This window comes from Camelus ferus, chromosome 20, assembly GCF_009834535.1.
Source record: "Camelus ferus isolate YT-003-E chromosome 20, BCGSAC_Cfer_1.0, whole genome shotgun sequence".
NCBI classification, from domain to species: domain Eukaryota; kingdom Metazoa; phylum Chordata; class Mammalia; order Artiodactyla; family Camelidae; genus Camelus; species Camelus ferus.
In genome coordinates, this window is record NC_045715.1 from 23557933 (window position 1) to 23583341 (window position 25409).

Genomic DNA, 25409 nt, shown 5'->3' on the forward strand with positions numbered 1-25409 from the left:
GCTCTTCCCTCTGGTGCGGCGCCCGCAACCCGCACCCTGCACCAGAGGGCGCTGCAGGCGGGTCCAGGGCAACATGCGGTGGGCGGAGTGGCACAATCAGGGGAGTCTCCAACAGGCGCGGGGATTGGCCGCGGCTGGGGCGGAAAGGGGCGTGGAGAGAGGGTAGGGGATGAGCTGCGCGGTGACGTCACTTGGCGGGGGCGGGGCCAGGCCGCGCAGCGTGTGACGCCGCGGCCGCAGCAGAGCTGGGGATTAATGGGAAAAGTTTTGGCAGGAGCCGGAGGATTCTGCGGACCCTGCGGGACGGCAGCGGTGGCGTGGAGGGTAGCCAGGACAGGTTAGTTCGAGTCCGGGGAAGCGGGTGGGCAAGCAGCGGAGGGAAGCGGCGGGCCCGGGCTGAGGCGGGCGCAAGGCCCGGCGGGGAGTCGGGTGGGGGGACGGCAGGGGTCCGCGGACCAAGCCTCTGCAGCTTCCTGTAGCTCCGGCCTGGGCCGGTCCGCGGCTAGCCGTTGCTCTCTTGGCGCCCTATTCCGCTGCCCCTGCGCCCCGAGCCTTTGGACGCCCATCGCTGTTTGAGCCCAAACCGCGGGCCCCCTCCAACCCTCCTCCCGCAGCTTGTGTCCCCTCTTGGGCCTCGTGGCCCCATCTCCTCCCACTTTTGTGTTCAGAAAGCTCGATCTCAGGCTCAGGGTCCTCTCCCATTCCCGACCCTTGCCTCCGATTTCTTCCTTCATCCCTTCTCTGGTGTCCCCAAATCCACTGCCCTCTCTCCTTGGAGATCTTCTCTGTTCCCCTCTTATCCTTGACGCCTGCCTTCGTCCTCCCATCCTTGCCCTCTCAGTCATTGCTCTCTCTTTCCATCCCTGTCCTCTCCTTCCCTCGTTGCCTAATCCCTCTTAGTATTACTGCTCCCCATCATCTTCCTCGCGGTGTTTGACTTTTTCAGCCCGTACCTACAATCCCTGTCTACCTAAGCCTCTCCTACCCTGATTTCCCCCAAAGGCCCTGTTTTTGCCCCACTCTCTGACTTCCTTCCAGTGAGCTCTGTCCCCTGCATTCCTGTCACCCACCTCCCATTACCTCCCAGTTCCTTGCCTCTGCTTCTGGGAGAAGTATTAGCTCTAAGCACTATTTTCTTTCCTTTGACCTGCAGTTGAAATGCCCGTGGGGTAGAGGTGGGGGCTGAATGTCTGAGGTAAATAGCCGATGTGTCTGGGTTGGAGAATTTACTGGAGCGTTGCATCAGAGATAATGTCCAATTTGTAGACCATTCCTCTAATCTCAGCTTTAGTACTTCCCCTTTATGCATCTGTTGACTTCCAGGAACCCTTGAGGAGAGACTGGCCGCTGAATTGGGTGTGCGCCAGTGGTAGCTGGAGGCCTCATCCAACTTCTTTCCCCTTCCAGGAAACAGGGCTTTGTGGCTTTACACTTTGGATATATTGGACGCATTTAAACCATGATACCCCAGCCTATCTCTGCCCTCACTCCCTCTCTCCACCTTGTGCCCCATCCCAAAGAGCTAAGGGAAGTCTCCAGAAGCTATGCTTCAGAGAATGTCTGTGGTCCTCAGCCTTTCTCCTGTGTACTAGCTCCAGAACATTTTTTTCCTGTTTGAGCTTTGAAATAGATTGCCAGCCTGATAGCCCTGGGGCTGGCAGGTACCTGTCCCTTTTATTATTGGTGGCTTGAACCAGCTGCATCTCTGACCCACTGAATGCGCCAGGCCTTCTGATGTTGATCACTGAGCAGGTTCTCTTAAAGATTCTTTCCCCTCCGTTTTCCTTGGGAGCTTAATTTCCTGTGGATCCAGGAGGGAAGCTGACACTGAAGTTCTGTTCCCTTTGCTCAGGGGTGTGCAACGGGTATGAGATCAGTATCTGCCTAGGTAGGTTGTGGCACTGTGTTAGTTAAACAGTGTCCGGAACTTGAATTGCTTCCAGTCACTGAGATCAACCTCTCTCGAGCTAGAAAGCCCACCATCTTCATGGTGTGTCTGGATGTTTAACCTTCTTGCCAGGCAGAAAGTTCTTTACAAATGCCTTCAATTTGAGCTCTTTTATATGGCATTGGTCTCCTAGAGAGATCTTCAGGAAATAACATATCCTCTGTTTCTACCCAGTCTGATCTTGGAGGATTCTGAATGCATGACCCACTCTCACATTCAGGAATGAAGGCCTGTTGTTTCACCTGGCCCTAGATTTCTAGGTCTCCTCTTTTGAGGACTGTGCTCTCTGTCTTTGAGCCAGAATTGGACACAGAATTGGCAACCCTCAGGAGCTGTGGTGGAGAGCCAACTGAACTGCCAGACCAGACTTTAAAGTTTTGGAATCCTCTTGTGTGCTGACCTTTTTCTGTGAAAGGAATAGAATCGTGAATGGCTGAGCCAGTCCCCTCTCCACTGACCCTTTGAGCCCCCTCCTAAGCAGCGCTAGGTGGGGATTTGGGTAGAATGGACCAAAAGGGGTCCTTTGTTCACTTTAAAAACATCCCTCCTAGCTTCAGTGGGTCATTCTGATGAAGCTGAGGTTGTGTATTTGGTGATAGTTTAGCCTAGTCTCCGGCTCCCCAGGACTTTACCTGGCTCTTTTGAGCAGTTGGCTCCTCCTCTGTCCGCTTACCCGTTGAAAGTACTCTCCACCGAGGCTGCAGGTGAGAAGGGCTTGGGAGGAGGTCAGGCCCAGTCCTTGTGGGGCAGGTTGGATACCAGCAGCCCTGGCTGGACAGCTTCTTGCAGTTTGTCCATGTTGTCTTCTGCATGGGTAGTCGTGATTATCAGTTACCAGAGTCCACTCAGGGATTTTTGCAGAGCTTGAATCAGCCTGCCTGTCTTTTTTGAAGGTGTGGGCAGACAGGCACCTGACATTATCCTGTAGATGGTGTAGCCCATCAACGCTGTAGTTTAATGAACCGCTCTTTTGTTTGGCTGCCTTTCCCCTGGCCTCTCCACCACTACTTTTCTCCTTCTTTGGTGTGTGCCTCAACCCACACAAGAAGAATTGCCCCTCCTCAGCCTTCCAGCCCCACTTGTGGTCCCTCAGACGCCTTCCCACAGGACCAGGTGAGAGGACAGCCAGTGTTGGGCCCTGGCCTGGAAAGCTGGTAGGCCTCTGCTTTGGATAGAATGTGGCCATCTTGGCGGTTGTGCAAGCTGTCCTCAGGCCTGCAGATCCAGGCATGTCCTAGGGTGGTGCAGCTCCTCTCAGGAGGGGTTGGACCTGTCACTTCTAAAGGCTTCAGCTGTCTTGTCACCAAGGCCCACCTCCTTGGGTGTTACCTGTGAGCTGGGAGGCTAAACTACAGGATCCAGAGGGAAGAGTAGTCGCGGCAGCTGAGTTCTGTGGTGTTGGGAGAGCTGGGCACTTGCTTGGGCCTGGCAGGGAGGAGATGGCCCTTTGCATCAGGTTTCAGATATGTGAGTCTTCTTCCTTGGCATATGGTTCTTGGCCTTTACAGCTCAGAGGCTGCTGATTAGGGTGTGACTCGTTATGTCTCCACCTGGCTTTGGTCAAGGAGTCAAGCGTGACTCAGGGCATCTCCATCTATGAGCTGCCATAGGGGGCGTTGGGCTCCAGCTTCTTCACCTTACCTTCTGCCCCACCCTGGTGGAGACAGCAAAGCCGGTGTCTGCTTACTTGGAAATGAGCAGACTACTTCCAGGATTGGGAAATATTTGCTGACTCAGGCTTAGAATCACAGCATCTCGGGGTGTGTGTGTAAGGGACAGAGAAGGAGCCAGCTCATGGGAGGCGCACTCTTTGAGCCCTAATGTTTAATTATAACGTATCAGAGCTGCTTTTTTGGCCCCTGGTGCCTCTTAGCTAAGATGTTGGGTATCTTTCTATCCTGCAGCATCAAGTGGTGTTTTGGGTATGCATGCGGTACTCACGCAGTGGCTTCTGTTCACCGACAGATGAGGACAGCTGCACCAAAGAGGTAATCCCATTTTCCTTACCCGGGGTCCCTGACAACTGATGGACACGGCCCAGATTAAGGATCTTGGCCTAAAAGATGAAATAATTTCTTTAGGGCCGAGTCCCATATCCCAGGTGCCTGTCATAGCATCTGGTACTCATCACTTACACATAGTGGGGACTTATTAAATGATTTCTGAATGTCTGTGGCTTATGTACTTTTGAGGGGGAGCATTGAGATTTTTGCTGTGAAAGTAAATTTAGTGTGAAACCCACTAAAACATAAACTCCACAAGGGCAAGGAGTTATTTTCTTTCATATTGTGTGTAGTACAGTACCTAGCACTAGGTACTGCTAAATAAAGTACTACTAAATAAGGTACTGCTAAATAAAGTAGAAGAGATGCTAAACAAATATTTGCTGAATGAATAAATGTACAGTTTCTTCTCTGCCCATGTGGATGTCAGGCCACAAAGATGCTATCCATCGTTCTCTTTCATTTATGCAACAAACACTTTAAAGAGTGCTGTGTGCCAGACACATTACTAGGCACTTGGGAAATGATGGTAAAAAACAGATTCTGTCCCTGTCTCATGGTCTGTAGTGGCATATATGAGAGAGTGGTGGGCATAATACACAAAATTTTTTCTTCCATTTCTGCTGGGATAGGGGGTCCTCACAGTCTGAACAATGCTTTGGCTTCCTATTGCTGTTTCCCTCTTTGTTCTCAGGATGCCCAATGGGTTTTATAAACTCTCATAAGGGGAGCTCCGGGGAATTCGATGTTCATTGTCCCTGCTGGGGGCCAGGGGAGACATGGGGCTTCTGTCTGATTTGTTTTAATCTCTGATGTTCAGTGGCTCCAGTAGCTGTGTATGGGCTTCACTTCCCTTTCTCTGCCTTTAACACCCCGTGGGTCTTCCTGTTGCCAAACAGGGTGCTGAACCCGTGTGTCTGTCAGTATGTGGGGGTTGGGTTGTTTGTGGATCTTGCAGGAAGGCCCCAGGCAGGGGCCCCTCCTGTTCTCCAACCCACACCAAGTCCTTTCCTCTGAAGGAAATGTGAAGGAGGAAGAAGGAGGGTTTGGGAGGCTTCTGAGGTTCTCTGAGGAGAGACGAGATAGAAGCTGCCCCTAAGCACGGGGAGCTGCTGAGTGGACTTGATTTGCTTTGTCACATGTTGCAGCAGCAGCTAGCCACAGTGGCAGCTGCTGTCCATGTCCAGGGGTAAGCTGTCCAGTTCACCCCTTAGCTTTGAGCTCCTAGTCCCAGCTAGAAGTTTTCTCGTTTAGTTTCCACTGGCAAAGGTGAGGCTCTAGCTTTAGCAGATTTTTCAGTGTTAATCTCAAAACCCCGTGTGGTATTATCTTTGTCTCTCCCATCTGAGGCACTCTTGTGGGCCAGGTGCTGTGACAGATGGTTTCAGACGTGGTCCTTGGCTATCCCCGTGCCCCAAGTGAGTGGAACCTAGTTGGTGAGAGAAGACACATGCACAGAAAGATTTTTTATATGTTAGAAAGCCAGTGGGCACTAAAAACATGGTGCTGTACAAGGATGTTGATTTAGAGGAGCAAGTCATCACTGAGGATTGGCCTTGTCACTGAAGAAACTGGTGTGTCAGATTGGGCCTTGAAAGAAAGCTGGTTTATTTTGAAGTCAGCTTTAGATTATTGTAAAGTGATCCTCAAACTTTTTGGCTTCAAGACCCCTTTACACTCTTAAAATGTGTTAAGGACCTCAAGAACTTTCATTGACCTTATTAGAAATTAAACCTGAGGCAGTTTTAAAAATTACTAATTTATGAATTCACTTAATATAGTAATAATAAGTCCATTACATTTATCACAAATGACATTTTTAATGAAAAATAGCTATTTTCCAAAACAAGTTGAGATGAGTGACATTGTTTTACATTTTTGCTAATGTCTAGGTTTAATAGGAGAGAGCTGGATTCTCATAACTTTCTATGTTCAGTCTCTTGAAGTACGTTGTTTTATTTGAAGGCAATGAAGAAAATGGCCTCATGCAGATACATAATTGAGAAGGAAAGGGGTATTTTAATAGCTTTTGCAGATAATTGTGAATATTCTTTGATAGTATATCAAACTGGACAAGTGGTAGTTTCTTAAAGGTTAGTTGGAATGTGGCGTCAACAAACTTTTCATACTTTGTGACATTAAAATCCATTGGCCCATGTTGGTTCACTGAGTTATACAGATCTTCTAAACATAGACATATTTCATTTTACAATATCGGTAAATCATATTAAGACTGCTGATTTCACCAGAAAAGCCCTAAAGCATTGGGAAGCTGTGAAGCTCACAGTGGTGGATACAAGTTTTCCATCATTTGAGTTTTCTCTTGAAAGCTTGATTCTTATCATTGGTAACATACTGTCAAGTTTTTTCTTCAAGTGACAGTTTCCATTCATTTTCAAGAAAAGTTCTGTCAAATACCCAAGTCTAAATAATTATTATTTATTTGTTATTTTCTTTCAAGTGAAACTGGTGTTTCATGAAAAAAAATGGCTAATTTAGCTTGCAACTCAAACAGTTGCACAATTGCTTTTTCTTGAAACAGTCATGTTAACTCCTGTTTCATTACAGAGAGTATTTAAAAGACTACTTAAGGGCCAGGATTTAGTAAAGTTAGTTTTTATTGGCTCATCTAGAACATTCTTAAGTGAAATTGGCACTTTATCTTTCTTGTTTCTAGGGGATTGACTGGGCTCAGCTGGGCAGTTCTCACTTGGGGTCTCTCATGTTGCCATAGTCAAGTGTGGGCCAGGGCAGGAGCCACCTGAAGGCCTGGCCGGGCTGGATGTCCAGACTGGCTCATTCACATGGCTGGCAGTTGATACTGGCTGTTGACTACTTGTGGCGTCTCCATGTGCCTTGCTTTCACAGCATGCAGCTGTTCTGGGCAGAACTTTCCCAAGAGTGAGTATATTGAGAGATCCAGGTATAAATAGCAAGATTTCTTATGACCTGGCCTTGGAAGTCACACAGTGTCACTTTCTCTGTGTTTTCTTGGTCATAGGACCAGTTCAGATTCAGGGAGAAGACCACACAAAGGTATGAATACCAAAAGGCAGTGGTTCATTGGGAGGGAGAGAGGCCTTCTTGGAGACCAGCATCTTTTTAGCATCCTTTATGTGAGGTAACCTGGCCTGTATATGAATACTTACAGCAGAAAAGCACATTTTCTCATGATTTCCATTCCTGGAAACCACTGTTGGGACATTCCTGGTAGGTTGATAGAGGCATTGAATGCCAGGTGAGGGAATTTGCACTCTGTTCTTTGGGCAGTGGGTAGCCATTGATGGTTTTAGAGCAAGGAGTGATTATGTTACTATTGCAAAAAGATGGATTAAATGAAGAAAGAATGGAGGTAGAGAGGTTAGGTAGGAGATTATTATGTTAGTCTAAATGTAAAGAAATTCTTCCTTATATTAAATCTGAGTTCTTCTGGTTACTGTTAAAATTACTGATTTTGAGCTGTCAGCGACACAGGTTAAGTACCCAGAACATGAGTGGACACATCGGGTACTTAATTAGTGACACACTCACACACACACGTTATTGAGTGATGCTGATAAACTGGAGACATTAAAGGGCTTGTGAAAGTTAGAGGGCAGCTAAATTTAGGTTTTGTTGTTAGGATGCATTAAAAAGTTAATCATAATTTATCAGATGAAAAGCAGAAAAGATAAAGCTTCATGTAACACCACTGACAATGTTTCAAACACACTTCAGTTTCAGGCTCATAGACCATGAGGAAGCAAGGGGAAGAGTGAGAAGAAGAAAGAGGGGTCAGATGAGATGATGGTAGCAAGAAGGACAAAGAGGGACAAACAGCAAAAAGAGTTTGAAGGATGTTGGGGCCAGAGGAGCTGCTTGAGGCTGAGAGAATGCTTTGCATGGATTCCCAGTGTTTGCAGGGAGCTGGCTCCTTCTGTGGTTCCTGGGCTCTTTCTAGCTCTTTCTGTCTGGGAAGACGCGGGAAGAGCAGGAGGGCAGACCTGGATGTGACTTTGCTCTTTGTGAATGGGGCCATGGCTTCCTGATCGGCGAACCTCAGTCCGTGCTGGTTCCACTGAGCTCGGTTGTGAGGTTGTGAGCTCAGGAGGAAAGGCCTCTCTGAACCAGTTCCCTCCGTGATTGGCAGGCTGTGGCCCCAGGACCTTCTGTAAAACAGTTCTGGAATTCCGGGCAGTGCATTGCCCTTCTTTCTGTTTCAAGTCCCGCCTTCAAAGCCTAATTTCTCCCTGGCCTTGTCGTCATCTCAGCAGCTCTCCTGAGACAGCAGCAACACAGCTTTGCAAGAGTTCTCCCACCAGGAGGATACTGAAGGGAGAGGCTCCCAGATGTGATGGGAAAACTTCCTCTTGTTTAGGTTTATTTCTATATTCTTAACGCTAATTGGTATCTAAAAACAGATTTTCATCTCTTTCATTTGTAATCTGCTTTAACTCCTCGATCCTTATCACTGCTTTTGGCACGTCCTTCATCCAAGAATTGACCTCAGAGGCATGGAGTCTCTTGGCTACTGCTCGGATGGAAGTAGAAGCCAACTTTGCTCTCTCAGCGGTGGCAGGAGCCAGGCGGGCCACCCTGCGTACACAGCGGTCTGCGGACCACTCTCCTCCTGAACAGGCTGTCCTTGAACTTGCCAGATCCCAGTGCTCACTTATCATCCCTTATCCCAAATGAGCATGCAAGGTGTGCTTTTCCTCAGTTTCCCTTAGTTGCCTAAAGCATTTCCTTGTGTGTGACGCTCACTTTACTTTCTTTACCTCCAGTTCATTTTCTCTAGCCCAGGGCTTCTCAGCCACGGCACTGCAGACTTTTGGGGCTGGGTAAGTCTTCCTTGTGTGGGCTGTCTGCGTATTGTAGGATGTTGAGCATCAGCCCTGGCTGCTACCCACTAGAGGCCAGTAGCACCCCCCCCCCTCCGCCTTGAAAACCTAGAATGTTTCCAGACACTGTCACATGTTCCAGCGGCAGAATCACCCATGGTTGAGAACCACTGCTCTGTCATTTCCCTGCTAAATATTTCTGGCCGGTTGGGGCCATTGGTGAACATCACATCAATAAAACCAGTAAGATAAGCATATATTTCTTACAGTGGAAATTTACTCTCCTTAGACACCTCACTGGGCCCTTGAAAGTTTTGAGCAGGAATGAAATATTTCACAAAGAGCAGCATGTTCCAACCAGGGAACCATATGATGTCTGCACAACAGAGAGAGACAGTGTCCTAAGTGTAAAGCCATCTCCTAGAGTGATTGTATTTCTCATGCTTTGCTTCTCTAAGTCTTTTGGTGTCTGGGCAGAAGCCACTTTCCTGTAGCTCCCAGAGATGCCATGTAGAGCAGAGTTGTTGGCACGCAGCATGTGGACCATCATTAACCGTGCCATTCCTGGGGTCAGACCAGCTGATCTGGCACTTGGGTCACAGCAGACCTCCTCTCCAGACCCCGCTGGAGACTCAGAACCGTCCACCCTAGGCAGGTCTCATGGGAGAAGACTTACCTGCCATCCGTGATCCTGAGCTTGTTCGCCTGGCCCAGACTGTTTCTTTGTAGCTTCCTCTCCTGTAAAAGCCTTCAGGACAGTCCAGAGGTCCCTCCAAGGGCCAGAATGTTCAGTTGCATGAAAATAATTCCCCACCCCCTAGTTAATAACAAATAATTACAACAAAAGAAGGACCCTGGCCCAGGACATCACCAGGACTCCCGATCTGACTCTTCTTTCATGTGGACCAGAGGTCTGAACTGTTTCTTCTGAACTCGTGGAGCCTGTCTTCTGTAGTGGTGGACTGGATAATGGCCCCCAAAGATGTCCAGGCTGTAACCCCAGGGTCCTGTGGATGCTGCCTTATGTGGCAAAATGGACTTCACAGATGTGATTAAGTTAAGGATTTTGAGATTATCCTAGTGGGCCCTTAATGCAATCACAAGTGTCCTTTGAAGAGGGAGGCAAAGGGAGGTTTGATACAGAAGAAGGCAGTGTAGCTCCTGCAGCAGGATGCTACCCTGCTGGCTCTAAAGGTGGAGGAAGAGGCCAAGGAATGCCAGGAATGCAGCTCTATAAGCTGGAAAAGGCAAGGAAACAAATGCTCCTCCAGAGAGCTCCCTCTGGAAGAAGTGCAGCCCTGCCAACACCTCGATTTTGGTCTGGTGAAACTAATTTTGGATCATTGACCTTCAGAATTCTAAGAGAATTAATGTTTTGTTTTAAGCCACTCAGTTTGTGGTGATTTATTCCAGTGGCAACAGGAAACTACTACAGAGCTCACCCACCTCCAAGCTCAGGTGGTGACTTGGCTGATCCTTGTTCTTATTTTAAGGTAGTCTTAGAGCATCCCTTTCATGGCAGTTGGAGATTCTAGGTCCAGCCTTTTTCCAGACTAATATTTGAGACAATATGCTCTCTAAGGAGACCTTTTAGGGAGTTATTAGGAGCAAAAAAGAAAGCCTCAGTGTCTGATGCTTGCTTTTGGAACTCCCCCGACACCTTCGCTCAAATCAGTAATAGTTCCTTTCAGAGTGTTGAGAATCCAGGATTAGTTTAAACCTGACTACACTTCCATCTTCCCCTCTCCTTCTTCCTTCCATTCATTTGGTAGGTATTTATTGGGTACCTTCTATGGGCCAGGCTCTGTTCTAGGCACTAGGGATGAAGGAGTGAACAAAACAGATTAAAAAAAATCTCTTGTGCTCATGGTGGTTGTAGTGGGAAAAGGTCAGGGAGCCAGAATTAAGTAAACAGCAAATCAGATGGTGAGAAATGCTATATCAAAAAATAAAGTAGGAAAGAGGTCGTAGCACTTTTAAATAGAGGGCTTGAGGAAGGCCTCACTGAGAAGATAATATTTGAGCTGAAAGAGGAGAGTGAGCCATGTGTGGAAAGAATCTTACAGGCAGAGGGAAAGCAAATGCAAAGGACCTGAGGCAGGAACATGGCTGCTGTGTTTGAGGAGAAGTCAGGAGGTCAGGTGGCTGAGGTAGTGAGGGAGGACAACAATAGAAGATATGATCAGAGACATTATACAGGGCCCTTTCCCCTCCCTGCCTCCTTCCTCTCACCACCTCTTAGTCTTTATGTCTATGTTCCTCAGTTCCTTTCTGTAGAATATTCGTCACATCATACCTATGGAATATCATCAGGTAAACATAGTCAGCTTAAAATACTAGAAGAGGGGAAAAAAGCAACCTCCTCTTTCTGAATAATTAAAACCATCCCACTGTCAGCATGTGAATGGAGCTGTGTGCCTAGAAATCCCTGTTGGCTGCTCTTACCAGGTAGGTCTGGGTGACTCCTGGGGGTCCTCACTTCCATCGCCCTCCTCCTCAGCCTCATGAAGGTGGCCACTTCTTTCCATTCCCCACCCCCAGCCCTGGATCTGCCCAGTATGGAGCCCGCAGTGGCCCACCTGAAATGCTTTCTTAACAACCCCTCGTCTCCCTGCCCTTCCCTGGCAGGAGCTGCACCTCAGGGTGCCTTCTTTCCTGTTACTCAGACAGGGGGCTGGGGGCCACTGGAGAAAGGGGATGGAGCATGTGAGCTGGTGCCACTGCACATTTATGGCTGTCATTTGGGCTCCCAGCACTCATAAGCCCTCCACGTCCCTGAGCCACTTACTCTCCCATTCCTGGGAGTGGCCATTTCAAACCTCAGGACTCTGCCTCCTCTAGGTCTTCACAGAGTTGCTTGGATTTCTAAGAATCAGATTCCAAAGGACAAGTAAGTCCAGCTTGAAAAGTCACTCTCCCCTGGGATAGTGACCCCATGACAGTTGTGGTGCTCTGGCAACTTTCCAAAATGACATTCTGTCAGCTTCCTTGTCATCTAGGAGCTGGGTATAGATTGTCTCCATGGATTAAATCTTTTGTGCCTATGTCCCTGATTTTATGGTTAGTCCTAGGTGACTCGATCCAGAACCTGCTTTAAATCATGGCACCAACTAGATTGTCATTGAAAAATAAAAATTATTTGGTAATAAACAAATTATTATTGAAAAATGAAAAATTTTTGGTAATAAACAAAATGACCAGTAGTAACTTCTGTCTCCCAAGTGAAAATCACTAGGTAAATTCCCAAACTACAGAATGCATCCCGTCAAAATTGTATTAACCCAGCCCTGTTTATATTGTTATGGTGTGTGATTTCTTTGACTTTTATTTTTGACATCTTAACACCCCGATGTATTTATGGCATCTACTTACAATTTGCCGTTCATAATCCTTGCCGTGTGTCATCTTTTAGAAAAATGTTTTGTCTCTTTTCTAGCCCATTCCCTGACCCAGTAGGTATATCTCCACCCAAGCCAAGTCCAGTCTCTGTCCTCTGCAAGCCTAGGGTGGCCTTGTCTTCTCCAGCACTACCAGGAACATGTGTTTTGGGTTTATTTTTTTACCCCCCACCGTGGGCACCCTGTAGATAAGGAGTACCTGTCATGAGCTGGTTCCAGCACTCCCAGGGCTTCTGCCCATGTGCTGCTTTCTCTCTGTGGACTGCAGCCTGAACATTGCCTTCCTTTCTGTTTTCTCCTTCCCTCATGAGAAAGAACCTTCAACCCATCCATCTGATGTTCTCTGTGAGCCAGAGACCTTGCTGAGTCACAAGGGAGCAGCCTGCCTTGCATGGTCACGTTCTCCGTCCTGATAGGTACTCATTAGCTATCCTCAGAGATCTTCTCCCCAGGTTTTGGTTTCTTGATGGGCAAGTGCCTTGTGCAGAGATGCTCACCGGGCACTTGTTGGGTGGAAGGTGACTGGATGGCCAGCCTAAGAGGCCTTCTTCCCACCGAGTGGCCCTGGTACCAGCCTACACCAGAGCCTTGTCTGGGAAGTCATTTCACGGGGCAACAGTCAGACATCCATAGAAGGAAACTTGAGCTGATGTGTCCACTCTCAGACTCCTTTCCCACTGGTTGCCCCTCCCTTTGGTTGAGGCTCAGTGGAGCCAACTGAGATTTTGGACTTTGGCAGTGTTTCTCAGTTGCCTCCTCCTCCCCTCTTCCTCCACTGGAAATCTAGTAAGACTCCCTTCTCACACCTCTGGCTTGGCACCTGCCATAGTATATTACGGTGAAGTTACTGCCTGTGTGCTAGCCTCCAAGATTGGACTGTAGCTTCTTCAAGAGCTGGGCTTGTGTGTGTGTCTGATCACCTTCCTGTTCCCAGCAGAGGTCAGTAGATACGCAGTAGCTGAGTGGAATATGGCGCTCATGTGTTGGATGTGCTGTGCTACTCACTTTATGCACGTCACCTTGTTTAATCCATACGACCTGAGAGGTACGGAATTATCGTACTGCTTTTACAGATGAGGATCCTGAGGCTCAGACTGGTTAGGGAAGTTGCTGAAAGCTGCACAGCTGATGAGCGGCAGAGCTGAGATGAACCCAGGTGATTAGAACCTGCTTCTTTGATCACCACACAATGGGGCCTCCCCACAGAAGACTGTCTGGCTGAATCTAATTCTTCCAGTTTGGAAAGTACCTGCTTGACTGACCAGACTAATGTTGGCTTCAGAGAACACTCTCTGCTTTCGAGCATAGCAGAGTCCCGTGGTCACTGAGCAGAAGCGAAGCATTGGCAGGCTTTGGGGCCCCTTGCAGAGTCTCATTTCAGGTCAGTGGGCAGAGGAGGCCCTGAGAATGGCTGGGCTTAGTGGCTCCCTGGATCTGCTCAAGGCAGTGAGCAGCCCCTAGAACTGTAAGAAATAACCAGCCAACTGGTGGGCCAGCCATGTAGGATGGGAGGGACTGGTAGGAGCAAAAAACAATCACTGCCCCGAGTGATTAATCAGCTTGCTTTCTGTCTGGTGAAGGGTGAGGAGAAAGAGAAGATGGCCCAGATGTGTACATATGGAGAGAAGGAAGGGAAATTGCCTTAATTCAGGTTCTCCCTTAGGCCAAGCATTACCCCACGGAGGAACTCACTTGCCCTCACACCAGCCTGCAAGATGTGGGTATTGATATTCCCATTTAACAGATGAGGAGGTGTAAGATCAGAGAGGTTGAATAACTCACTCAGGTCACAAAGCTGACAGATGATGGCGCTGGGATTTGAGTCCTTTGGAGCCCTTGTTCTTTTCAACTCAGTGACTGCTCTTCCTGCTCATGTCATGTTAGCCTGGACTTTCCAGGCACTTACAAATGGGTGCCGGCTGCATCCACAGGCTGTGAGAAGAGACAGAAGGGGAATCAGGGCTCATGGCACCTGTCCTGCTCAGCAACACAGGCCCTACTTAGGCCAGCAAGACTCACTGGGCTCAAACCAGCCAGTAGCATTACATTTTTCTCTTTTCTTGCACCTTACCACCCCTGGTTTATTTTTAGAGAGCTATATTTATTTTTGCTCCCACTTCCTGGCTGGAGGCATGGGTTGGGGTGCAAAGAAGGCATAGCAAATCAGAAAAGGTAGGCATAGGTGGCATCTTAGTGGTGGCCTTGGCTGGGCTCTGGGGGCTGTGCCACCTGCCTACCTTGATGTCCTCTCCGCCCAGCTGAAGGCATGGAGAATCCTGGGCAGAGGGACAGCCACACTCTTCATTTCTCTCGCGTCTCAGAAGGGAATGAGTTTTCCCCTGGAGCAGAACAGCAAGTAGCATGTGGCACTCTTTGTATTTCTAGCTCACTGGCTGTTTCTGAGGATAAGAACTTTGAGGGAATATGAGGTAGTGGTTAAGAGCCAGACTGTCTGGGACTAAGTTCTGGCTTCGCTAGTGGCCTTGGGCAATTCACTTTATCCCTCTGTGGCTTTCTCATCTGTAAAGTGAGGGGTGGGGAAGTATAGACCCTACCCCTCAGGGATGCCTTTAGGATTGAAAGAGCCCATTCACACAAAGGCACAGAGGACTCGTTGAGCATTGAATGTTTTATTGTTAGCATGTTTTATTGTTAGCATGTCTCTGGATCCTGTACAGCACCTTAGGTGCATGCCAGTAAATGTTGGTTGGACTGAATAGAACTTCAAGATTGTTTGTCTTCCTCTTTGCATCTGAGTGTTGGCTGGAGCAAGTGTTGACTCCAGTCAGTGATTGCCTTCTGTACCTTTCTGAGGCTCTGGCCATTGGATGTGAACTCTGGAGAGGTTGGGGCCTGTGTCCCAGGGGTGTAGACACTGCCGTGTGGGTCTGGGTGGTTGGGCCTGAGGTTTTGGAGGAGGCACTTGCTGCTGGCTAGCTATTTATCTAGCTAGTAACAGTGAAAGACACCTATGGGAACTTGTATTTGGGGGCTTAGAAATTAATCAGATACTACCACTGGCCAGAATTCCCATTTGGGAAACTCCTTTCTAGAATGTGGATCTGGTACTTGAGCACAAGAATTCCCATGTGTGTGGTTTTTAATTTATTTTAAAATGTTTTAATTATATAAATAATGCTTATTTATTATAGACAATTAGAGAATGCAGATAATCACTGAGAAGAAAATAAAAGTCATACTCCAATGCATCCATGGTCAATTAATCTGCGACAAGGGAGTCAAGAACATATATATCGGAGAAAAGACAGTCTCTTCAAGTGGTGTTGGGAAAACTGGACAGCTTCATGTAGAACAATGAGATTAGAATATTCCCTCATACCATGTACAAAAATAAACTCAAAGTGGTTTAAAGACCGAAATGTAACACCTGAAACCATAAAATTCCTAGAAGAGAGCATAGGCAGAGCACCCTTTGACATCAATTGTAGCAATTTTTTTTTTTCCAGGTTAGCTTCCTAAGTCAAAAGAAATAAAAGCAAAAATAAATGGGAGGGGAGAGGGTATAACTCAGTGGTAGAGCGCATGCTTAGCATGCATGATGTCCTGGGTTCAATCCCTAGTACCTCCATTAAAAATAAATAAACAAGCAAATGAGACCTATTTAAACTTAAAAGCTTTTACACAGCAAAGGAAACCATTGACAAAATGAAAAAAACCTATGGAATGGGAGAGAATATTTGCAGATGATGTGACTGACAAGGGGTTAATATACAAAATGTATAAACAGCTCATGCAACTCAATATCAAAAACACAAACAACCCAATCAAAAAATGGTCAAAAGACCTGAATAGACATTTTTTCCAAGAAAGACATACAGATGGCTAACAGATGCTGAACATCACTAACTCTAGAGAAATACAAATCAAAACAACAATGGGATTATCATCTCACACCTGTCAGAATGGCTATCACCAAAAGTCTACAAATAACAAATGTTGGAGAGGATGTGGAGAAAAGGAAACCCTGTACACTGTTGGTCGGAATGTAAATTGGAGCAGCTACCATGGAAAACAGTATGGAGGTTCCTCAAAAAACTAAAAATACAACTACCATGTGATCCAGCAATTCCATTCCTGTGTATATATCAGGAAAAACAAAAACACTAATTCAAAAAGATTCATGCACCTCAGTGTTCATAACAGCACTGTTTACAATAGCCAAGACATGGAAGCAACCTAAATGTCCATCAAAAACAGTGGATTTAAAAGATGTGGTATATAGATATGATGGAATATTACTCAGCCATAAAAAGAATGAAATCCTGCCACTTGCAGTAATGGATGGACCTACAGAATATTATGCTTAGTGAAATAAGTCAGACAGAGAAAGACAAATACTGTATATCACTTATATGTGGAGTCAAAAAAATAATACAAAATGAATGTATATGCAAAACAGAAACAGACTCACAGATAGGGAAAACAAACTTGTGGTTACCAAAGGGGAGAGATGCGAGAGGGACAAATTAGGAATGTGGGATTAACAGATGCAAACTATTATACATAAAATAGATAAGAGACAAAGATATGTTGTTTGACACAGGAAATTATAGCTTTATCTTGTAATAACTTATAATGGAGTATAATCTGCAAAAATACTGAATCACTATGCTGCACAACTGAAACTAATACAGTATTGTAAATCAAATATACTTCAGTTCATTCATTGATTTTTTTAATTGATTTCAGAGGTAGCAAATATGTTTGCTGTTATATATGTTAACTTTGTGTATAGGGTCTTTCATTAAATAGGAATTGTACATTTTAGGGTGGTGGTAATTAGGTTTATTTATTTATTTAATGGAGGTATTGGGGATTGAACCCAGGACCATATATATGCTAAGTATGTACTCTACCACTAAGTCATACCCACCCCCCCAATTCACTGATTTTTAAAAGTCATACATAATCACACCATCCATAAGTGACTGCTGTAAATTTTGGTTTATATTTGTTCATTCATTCATTCATCTATTAATTAATTTATTATTATTTTTTGGTAGAGAATGTGGGCAATGATCTCTAGCAAGCCAAAGTGTGTTCTTTTAGATTTTACTATGGCTATGTATACGTATTCTTTTTTCTTTCAAAAATGGCATATTGGTTAGCATTCAGTTTTGTGACTTGCTTTTCCCATTTTTCAAGTGGTTTCATTATGTCTCTGCTCCGACTTTCCTTGTCCTTTATGAGTGAGCAAAGGAAACCATTTTACCCAAAGGGAGGAGGCTCTTGGGAGGAGCCGTCTGGTTGTTCATTGGTGTAGTTGCTTAAAGGGTGGAGGGCTGAGAGGTGCATGAACGGTGTCTGCCTCTCCCATCCGTGTTGCTCTCTACCCATCCCCCATCTGCTCTCCATACCACCCGTCTATCTTTCTTTTTCCTTCCATACCAACCCAGAAAAGGCTACTGCCTCCACTCTGAAGGTTTCTTTCCACGACTTTTAGGGAGAAACCTCTCAGGAGCTCAGAAAAAAGGTACACAGAGTAGAGATGGGAAGAGTCATTCCTGGGCTGGGGTGGGGTCTTGGAAAGAGTGACAGGAGGTCCTGGGCCATTGGCTCTGTCTGGAAGCAGTGAGAAGAAACTGGGTGTTAGGTTGAGGGGGTGGGCAGGGCAGGTAGCAGATGGCTGTGGGCACTTCCTGCAGAGACAGTAAGCAGGATGGCCAGGAAGAGGCCTAGAGAGTTTATAAGGGGCTGGGATTTAGGCCAGAAATAGGGGAGAAGGAGTAGGTCTCTATGGGACACACTCCTTCACCGCAGCCCTGCTCTTTCCATGAACCTCTGCTGGGCTGCCTTCACCATCTGGCAGTGCCTGGCCAGGTAGTTTGACAGGTCTGGCACACCTGGCCACCATGCCCTGCTGACACCTCTTGGCCAGCAGCTGCTCCGTGGCACCTCCCTGGGGAGTAGGTGGGGAATCTGAGCATATAGTCAGGCAGGGGGAAGATGTTCCCAGCATCCTCAGAATTGACAGCTCAGATTCTGTTCTAGAAAAAGCTCAGAACCAGGGAGAAAATGAATCTGGGGTGTTCTGGGAGGAATACGCTCTGCTTCCCCTTTACTTCTTACTGGATGAAATGGGGTCTCTGTCAGTAGGTGAGGAGAAGCCCTCTCTGAGTCCTGATGGGGAGTGAGACTTGGCATCTCAGCTCTTTTCTGGTCACTCTGGCTGGTGTTTCATGGCAGGGCCAGGAATTCACGCTTATAAACAGGACAATTTCCATCAACTGTGTTCCTATGGCCTCACTGGGTCATTCTTGTTTTCCTGCAGATCTCAGTCCTGATGCGACCTGGTCAATACCCTCTGGGCTGCAGAGCAGGGTGCTTCCTGTTTGTCCCCTCAAAGCCTGCACTGCTCCTCTCCCTTCCTCCACTCTTGAGCTATAATTAAGTTCCTGAGTGAAACCATATCCCTCAGCTGACACACGCATGTAACCACAGCCCTGGTCATTGGGCCGCTCCACTGGGGTGACTCTGGGGTCTGGTGTCACAGCCTCCAGACAGTCTTGGGTAGGTCTGAGTAGGTGGTGGAGACTCACTGGGAAAGGCGTTGCCCAAGAGTCAGAAATTGGGAAGTCATGGGGAAGATGAAGGACCAGGGAGCAGCCAGAGGGCCAGCTCACAGAGGTGGAGGGGAAGGACGCAGCCTTGCGGGCAGGAGGGCACCGACAGGGACAAGATTCTGGATCCTCGAACCACGAGGCAGAATGTGAGCATTTCTTTTATTTTCTATTCTGTGTATGTCTGTAGCATTTTAAAATTGGGATATACTTCATATAACATAAAATTCACCAGAGTATACACTTAAGTGGTGTTACGTATATTTAATGTGTTGTATAGTCATTGGTGCTGTCTAATTTCATAACATTTCCATCAACCCCAAAATAAACCTTGTACCCACAAGTAGTTGGTCCCAGCCACCTCCCTTCTCTGGCAAACACTAGTCTACTATCCTCTATGGAGGTTCTGATGTTGGACATTTCATATAAATGCAATCATACAATATGTGGCCTTTTGTGTCTGGCTTCTTTCACTTAACATGATGTTTTCAAAGTTCATCCATGTTGTAGCATGTACCGGTCCTTCATTCCTTTTGATGGCTGAATAATATTCCATTGTATGGATAATACCACATTTTGTTTATTCATTCATCATTTGGTGGACATTTGGGTTGTTTCCATTTTTTGGCTTCTGTGAACATTCATTTACAGACTTCTGTGTAGACATATGCTTTAAGTTCTTTTGGGATTATACCTCGAATGGAATTGCTGGATCATATAGTAGTTCTGTGTTTAACATTTTGAAGTACCAAACTGTTTTCCAAAGTGGCTGTACCATGCCCTCACTCACTTATTGTTTGTTTATTAGGTTTATTGGCTATGTATTTTTAATTATAAAACATGCATAACAAAAGTTACCATTTTAACCATTTTTTAAATGTACAATTTAGTGGCGTTAAGTACCTTCACATTGTTGTACAACCATCACTACCATCCATCTCTAGAAATTTATTTTGCAAAAATGAAACTCTTTACCCTAGATAATAACTCTCCATTCCCTCCCCTCCAACCCACCTCCCAGCTTCTGGCAACCACCATTCTACCTTCTATCTCTATAATTAGAGGACTCTAAATCCATCACATAAGTAGAATCATACAGTAGTTGTCCTTTTGTGACTGGCTAATGTTATTTATAATGCTTCAAGGCTCACCTGTGTTGTATGTAGCATGTGTCAGAATTTCCTTCCTTTTTAAGGTGAATAATATTCCATTTTGTGTATATTTCAATTTTGTTTATCCATTCATCTGTTGATGACCCATTCATCTGTTCCTTTCCCCTTTTAGCTATTGTGAATGTACTTGTGTAAACTTGGATGTACGAGTATCTGTGCATGTCCATGTGTTCAGTTCTTTTGGGTATGTACCTAGAAGTAGAATTCTAGGTTATATGATAATTCTATTTTTAATTTTTTAAGGAACCACCATACTGTTTTCCATAGTGGCTGCATCATTTTACATTCCCACCAGCAGTGTACAGGGGTTCCCGTGCCCTCCCTCTCGATTGGTAGCTTGGTAGAGTATAGAAGCTGAATTTTGAGATTACTGTTCCATGTTCAGTATGAATAATGAAGTTAGCAGGATTCCAAGTGCTTTGTAAGTAATCTGTTTTTCCTCTCTGAAAGATGTAAGCATTTTCTTTTTTCTTAGAATTCAGACATATCACCAGGATATATCTAGGTATTTGTCTTCTTTCCTTAATTTCTGTAGAGCCCTTAATTGCTGAAGACAAGTCTTTTGGGATCTCCAGGAAACTTTCTATTTGTTTTCCTTCATTGTCTCTATCCTCTGCTACTAGGTCTCTTATTAGATAGACTTTGGATTTATTGCTTCATTGCTAGTGTGTAAAAAAATGATTAATTTTTATATATTGATCTTATATTCTTCAACCTTAGTTGAATAATTATTAGTTCTAGTAGATTTTTTTAGTGGATTTCTTAGGATTTTCTACATGTAAGATCATGGTATCTGCTAGTAGAAATAGTTTTACTGTCCTCTCTAATCCGGATAACTTTTATTTCTTCCTCTTACGTAATTGCCCTGGCTGGAATCTCCAGTACTGAATAAAAGTGGTAAAAGTGGACATCCTTGTCTTGCTTCTGATCTTAGGAGGAAAGCTTTCAGTCTTTCAGAACTGCTTATTTTTGAATTGATTTTTTTTTTGCGGGTGGGGGTGGGTAATTAGATTTATTTATTATTATTTTTTTTAATGAAGGTACTGGGAATCGAACCCAGGACCTCATGCATACTAAGCATGTGCTCTACCACTTGAGTTATACCCTCCCTCCCTGAATTGATAATTCTTGAAGTGCTACACAACTCAGAAGGTATTCTCTCTTTCCTTCCCCATCTCTCAGCTGCCCAGCCCTGCTGATGGAAGCAGCTCTCTTAGCCACTCATTTATGAGCATGCACCTACATATTTTCTGTTCTGTGATTATCTGCCGTACTCACTGGTCTGCTCCTTGCCGCACAGGTTGTGTCTGGTGCATCTTTGCATACCAGTGAGCGTGGAGGTTCCTCATTCTTTTTCACTGCTCCCTCCTGTCCTGTGTGGGTGTACTATCCCGGTTTATGGATGGGCTTGCAGGTGATTTCCACTCTAATGTGCAATGAGTAACCTTGGCATGTATCATTCTACACACAGATAAACAAACAAATTGATACAGTGCGACAGATGCAGTGATGGAGATGTGTGTGTGTGGCAAAACTGTGGAGTGGAAGAGGAGGCTTCCAGAGGAGGCTGGTTGACCCTGCCTTCAGAAAGGCTCAGAGTGAACATTTGTCATTTGGGGTGGGCCTTGCAGGCAGGGCAGACTTGGAGCAGGCTGAGATGTTGTAGAAGGGCAAATGTGAGTAAAATTAGAGCAACAGCTCAGATGTGATTAGGGAAATCAAGAGTATTAGTTATCTATTGCTTCTTAATAAATTACCCCCAAGCTTAGTGGCTTAAAACGACACTCATGATCTTGCAGTTTCTGTGGGTCAGGAGGCAGTTACACTAGGGCCTGAATACCAGGAGGTAGGTGTTTTTATGAGTCATTTTAGAAGTCTGCCTCTAGTAGCAAGTTGTTGTGAGGTTGGGATTGGCTGGAGCAGGCGAAGGTAGCAAGATGGAGTCATTATTGTAGATAATCTTGCACGCCTGGCTGAGAAGTTGGGCTTGATGTAAGAACGTGGGAGCCATGGAAGGTCTTTGAGCAGGGGCATAATGTGATAGCTGTTATCTAGGACAGTTAATCTGCCAGCATTATACCAGAGGGCTCAAAATGGAGAGCTATACACAGGCAGAGACTTAGATTAGGAGAGGGCTGTATTAACCTTGGTGAAAAATTTCTGGGCTATAGTAACAGTGCCTTCGTATTGAGCACCTTCTCTGTACTGTGTAGTTTGACTGTATTTTCTACTATCTTGCATCTTTAAAATGACCACAAAAAGAAGGTGTTACTGTTGTGTATTGTTTGCAGCTGAGGAAAATAAGACTCAGAGAGGTTAAGAAACTCACCTGTGGTGCACAACGAGTAAGTTGCAGAGCAGCCCTCAGGTCTACCTGGCCTTGAGGACCATGCCTTTGGGTGGTGAGGGGAGTGGAAAGATGGAGTGACTGTGGAGGCGAGGTCTTGGCCCTTCCCTGGATGCTAAAGGGAAACGGAAGAGTCAGAGGTTGATTTTTTTGAACCTAGGTGGCTAGGACAAAGGTGACACTGTAACAGGAAGAAGAGAGGCCAGAGGGGAGGCCAGTGTGGTGGGGGAAGGTGAGTCATCCTGGAACACTGGGTGCTTGTTGGCAGAGTCCTTCCCAATTATAGGGGATCGCAAATAGTTCCCAGTCTTTGTGTATGGAGATGTGCCCTGGGCCAAAAAGGGCTGTGAAGTGGGAGCTTCTTGGTCATAGAGTTCTGTGAGGTTGTTGTTTGTTTGAATACTGGGTTTACGTATTCCCTCAGCAGTCTGAGTGAGGCCTCTGCCACATTCTAGAGGTCAGAGCAGTCCCTGGGCCAGCCCAGATTCCAGGAGGGAGGAGTTGCAGGGGTAGCCAGCTTTAATCCACTGACAGCCTGTGATGGAGAGCAGGGATTTGAACCCTGATCTGTGTGACTCAGACCCAGGGCTCTTTCTACACTACTGCATGCCTTTCTGCTTCTGACTCCTTAGGGCCTGCAGAGCTTGCTGGCTCACCAGTGTTGTTGGAGAGAATTGATTTTTATTTTGGCTTCCCAGGGAAGAAGTTGCACTGGTCACCTCTTTTTCACAGGTTAGCATCCGAGATCACTGCACCTGAAAGAACCTTCCAAAATAGGCTTTGTTCCAGGGCTCTACTGGCTGCCCCCCAGGCTTTTCTGCACTGATTGCTGGACATACATGGACTTTCCCCATGGAGTTTCCCCTTCTGCAGTTAGTAGCCTTTTGACCCATAGTGCTGGCCCCATGGGGTCCCTGCAGCATTGCAGCCAGATGTGCAGGCTGGCCGTGGTGTAAGTTGTCCCAGATGGTGTCTAGTCCAGTGTTCCCCAGACAAGGTTCAGCTAGCTGGCAGATTCACCAGGGAGTTTTGGAAGAAATGTAGTTTCCTGGGTCTTGTCTCAGACCTCTTGAATTAGAATTTCTGGAAATGAAGTCCAGGAATCTGCATTTTAAAGTTCCCCATTGACTTGAGGGGACAACTTGGTTGGGGAACCACTGAGTTCTCAGAAAGATGCCTTTGAAGTCACTGATCAGAGGAGTTCACCAGGGGTCTGAGAATGATTCTCCTAAGGGCCTCACACTTCACAAGTGGCTCCTGAAAGCCTCCGGGTTCTGACTACATCTGCTCAAATGATGCTCTTTTGCATTCACTGATAGTATCTGAGAATGGTGACCACTGGTTTTCTTTCAAAATGTTTGCAGAAGGTAGCAGGCTCTGCCAGCATCAACAGACTCGTCTTCCTTTGCTTAGCTCTCCGGTTGTCTTTGGTGCAAAAAATATAACAACCCTAGATAATATCCACGTTAGCACAACAGTTGGACCTTTCTGGTTTTGTGCCTTGGACCTACTTTAAGGTCCACTTGTAGATTTGAAAACCCTGGCTGATTTCTTTTGTCAGTTCAACAAACTAATGTTTACACTTTGGAATATTTGGGAAACATAGAAGACAATAAAAATTAATTAGAACCTTCTTCTCAGAGAATCACCATAGGTAATATTTTGAACAATATTCTTTCGTGTCCCCTCTGCCTCACATACACACACCCCTTCACACACCCTCTTTTTAAAAACCAAATTGAAGTTGTATTGTGATACTCTTACTTAGCAGCTTTACTGGGGTATAACTCAGATATTACACAGTTCACTTGTTTAAAATGGACAGTTTGATGTTTTTTAGTATAGTTGCATAGTTGTGTAATCATTACCATAATCTAATTTTAGAACCTTTTCATCATCCCAAGAGGAAGTCTTGTCTCCATTAGCAGTCACTCCCCCTCCACTCACCCTGCCCTAGGCAGCCGGTAATTTACTTTCTGTTTCCACAGATTTGCCTATTTTGGACATTTCATATAAATGGGGACATACAATATGTGTGGTCTTTTGTGATTTGCTTCTTGCACTGAGCTGTTTGCACTGATGCTGTTTTGAAACCTACTTTAAACATTCATATCCGTAGCAATTTGAGTATAGTTTTCAAGAATGCATTTTTAACAGCAGAGCAGTGTTCCATCTTTTGAGTGTATCTGAGCTTATTTAACCAGTCCTGCTGATGGACGTTTAGCTTTGTTCTCATCTTTTGTGGTTATATCTAATGCTTCCTGCACTCAGAAATCATCTCATCTGCTACTTTATTGATTGCTTGTCTGAATCCCTGACTGGAACAGAAGCTCTCTGAGGGCAGTCAACTAGTCTGCCTGGCTAATATTGTCTCCCCATACCTGGCATAGTTCCTGGCACTTGGTAGGTATTTGGTTTTAAAACAGTGAGTGTGTGTGTGTAATTTTGAATGAATGAAAATGTAAGAATATTGATAAACTTTGCCAAATTGCCAAATGCCAGAGAGTTACGCTAATGTCTGCAGTGTGTGAGACTGCTTGACTCCCTGCTCCGTTGGATCTGAGTTAATTTGTGAATGAAGTCCTGTGATCTTTTGAAATACAACCCTCTCTGACCTGTGAACCAGTTAGTTTGGAGTTAATGCTCCCATGTCCTTTTCCATGGGCCACCAGAGTCCTGCCTGTTAGGTGACATGATGGTGTCTGGGAGTTCTGACTCCTCGGTCCTCACCAGGGCCCCGTGGTATTGTGTCATTTCCTGTTGCTCTTAGAGAGGCTGCATGGCCTTCTCTGGCCACTTCCCTGTCGCATTTGAAGGTGTTGGGTGTGGTGAGTAAAGTTGGGTTGGTCAGATGTGTGTAAGAAGATGTTGGTTCCAGCTGCTGAGTGACATGCCTTCTGAAGTCATCAGAAGAAACGTCACTCTGAAAGTTGTGTGTCTTCAAAAATAGAAATGAAGAAATACTTCCAGGAAGCCTGACGCCTTCAGCCCAGTCTGCCCTCTCTGAAGGTGGTGGGCACCCACATGGCTGCCTGAGTCACTGCTGGCTGTGGTCCCTGCTCGTGTCCTCCCAGTTCCTGTCTAGGAGAGCCTGCCCGGGATGGCGAGCCCCCCAGAGAGTGGCCAGGGACACCGGGCAG

At 45.9% G+C, this 25409-nt stretch overlaps 1 protein-coding gene and 1 non-coding gene across 6 annotated transcripts in view; one reads left to right on the plus strand and one right to left on the minus strand.

Annotated features, from left to right (window-relative positions):
* Window positions 1–199: 199 nt before the first annotated feature.
* Window positions 200–25409, plus strand: part of PPARD (peroxisome proliferator activated receptor delta) — a 64487-nt gene continuing 39277 nt past the window's right edge. For 3 of the 5 annotated variants that reach the window (XM_006180471.3, XM_032462895.1, XM_032462896.1), the window contains exons 1-2: window positions 200–337; window positions 3853–3936. The gene's annotated coding sequence lies outside the window, so the exon portion shown is untranslated. Of the gene's footprint in view, window positions 338–3852; window positions 3937–18662; window positions 18900–25409 lie in introns of those variants that run through there. The other 2 variants (XM_006180473.3, XM_014555681.2) reach the window with 2 other exon arrangements.
* TRNAT-AGU lies at window positions 20958–21030 on the minus strand. Its single transcript has one exon. It is a non-coding gene; the product is annotated as a tRNA-Thr (tRNA).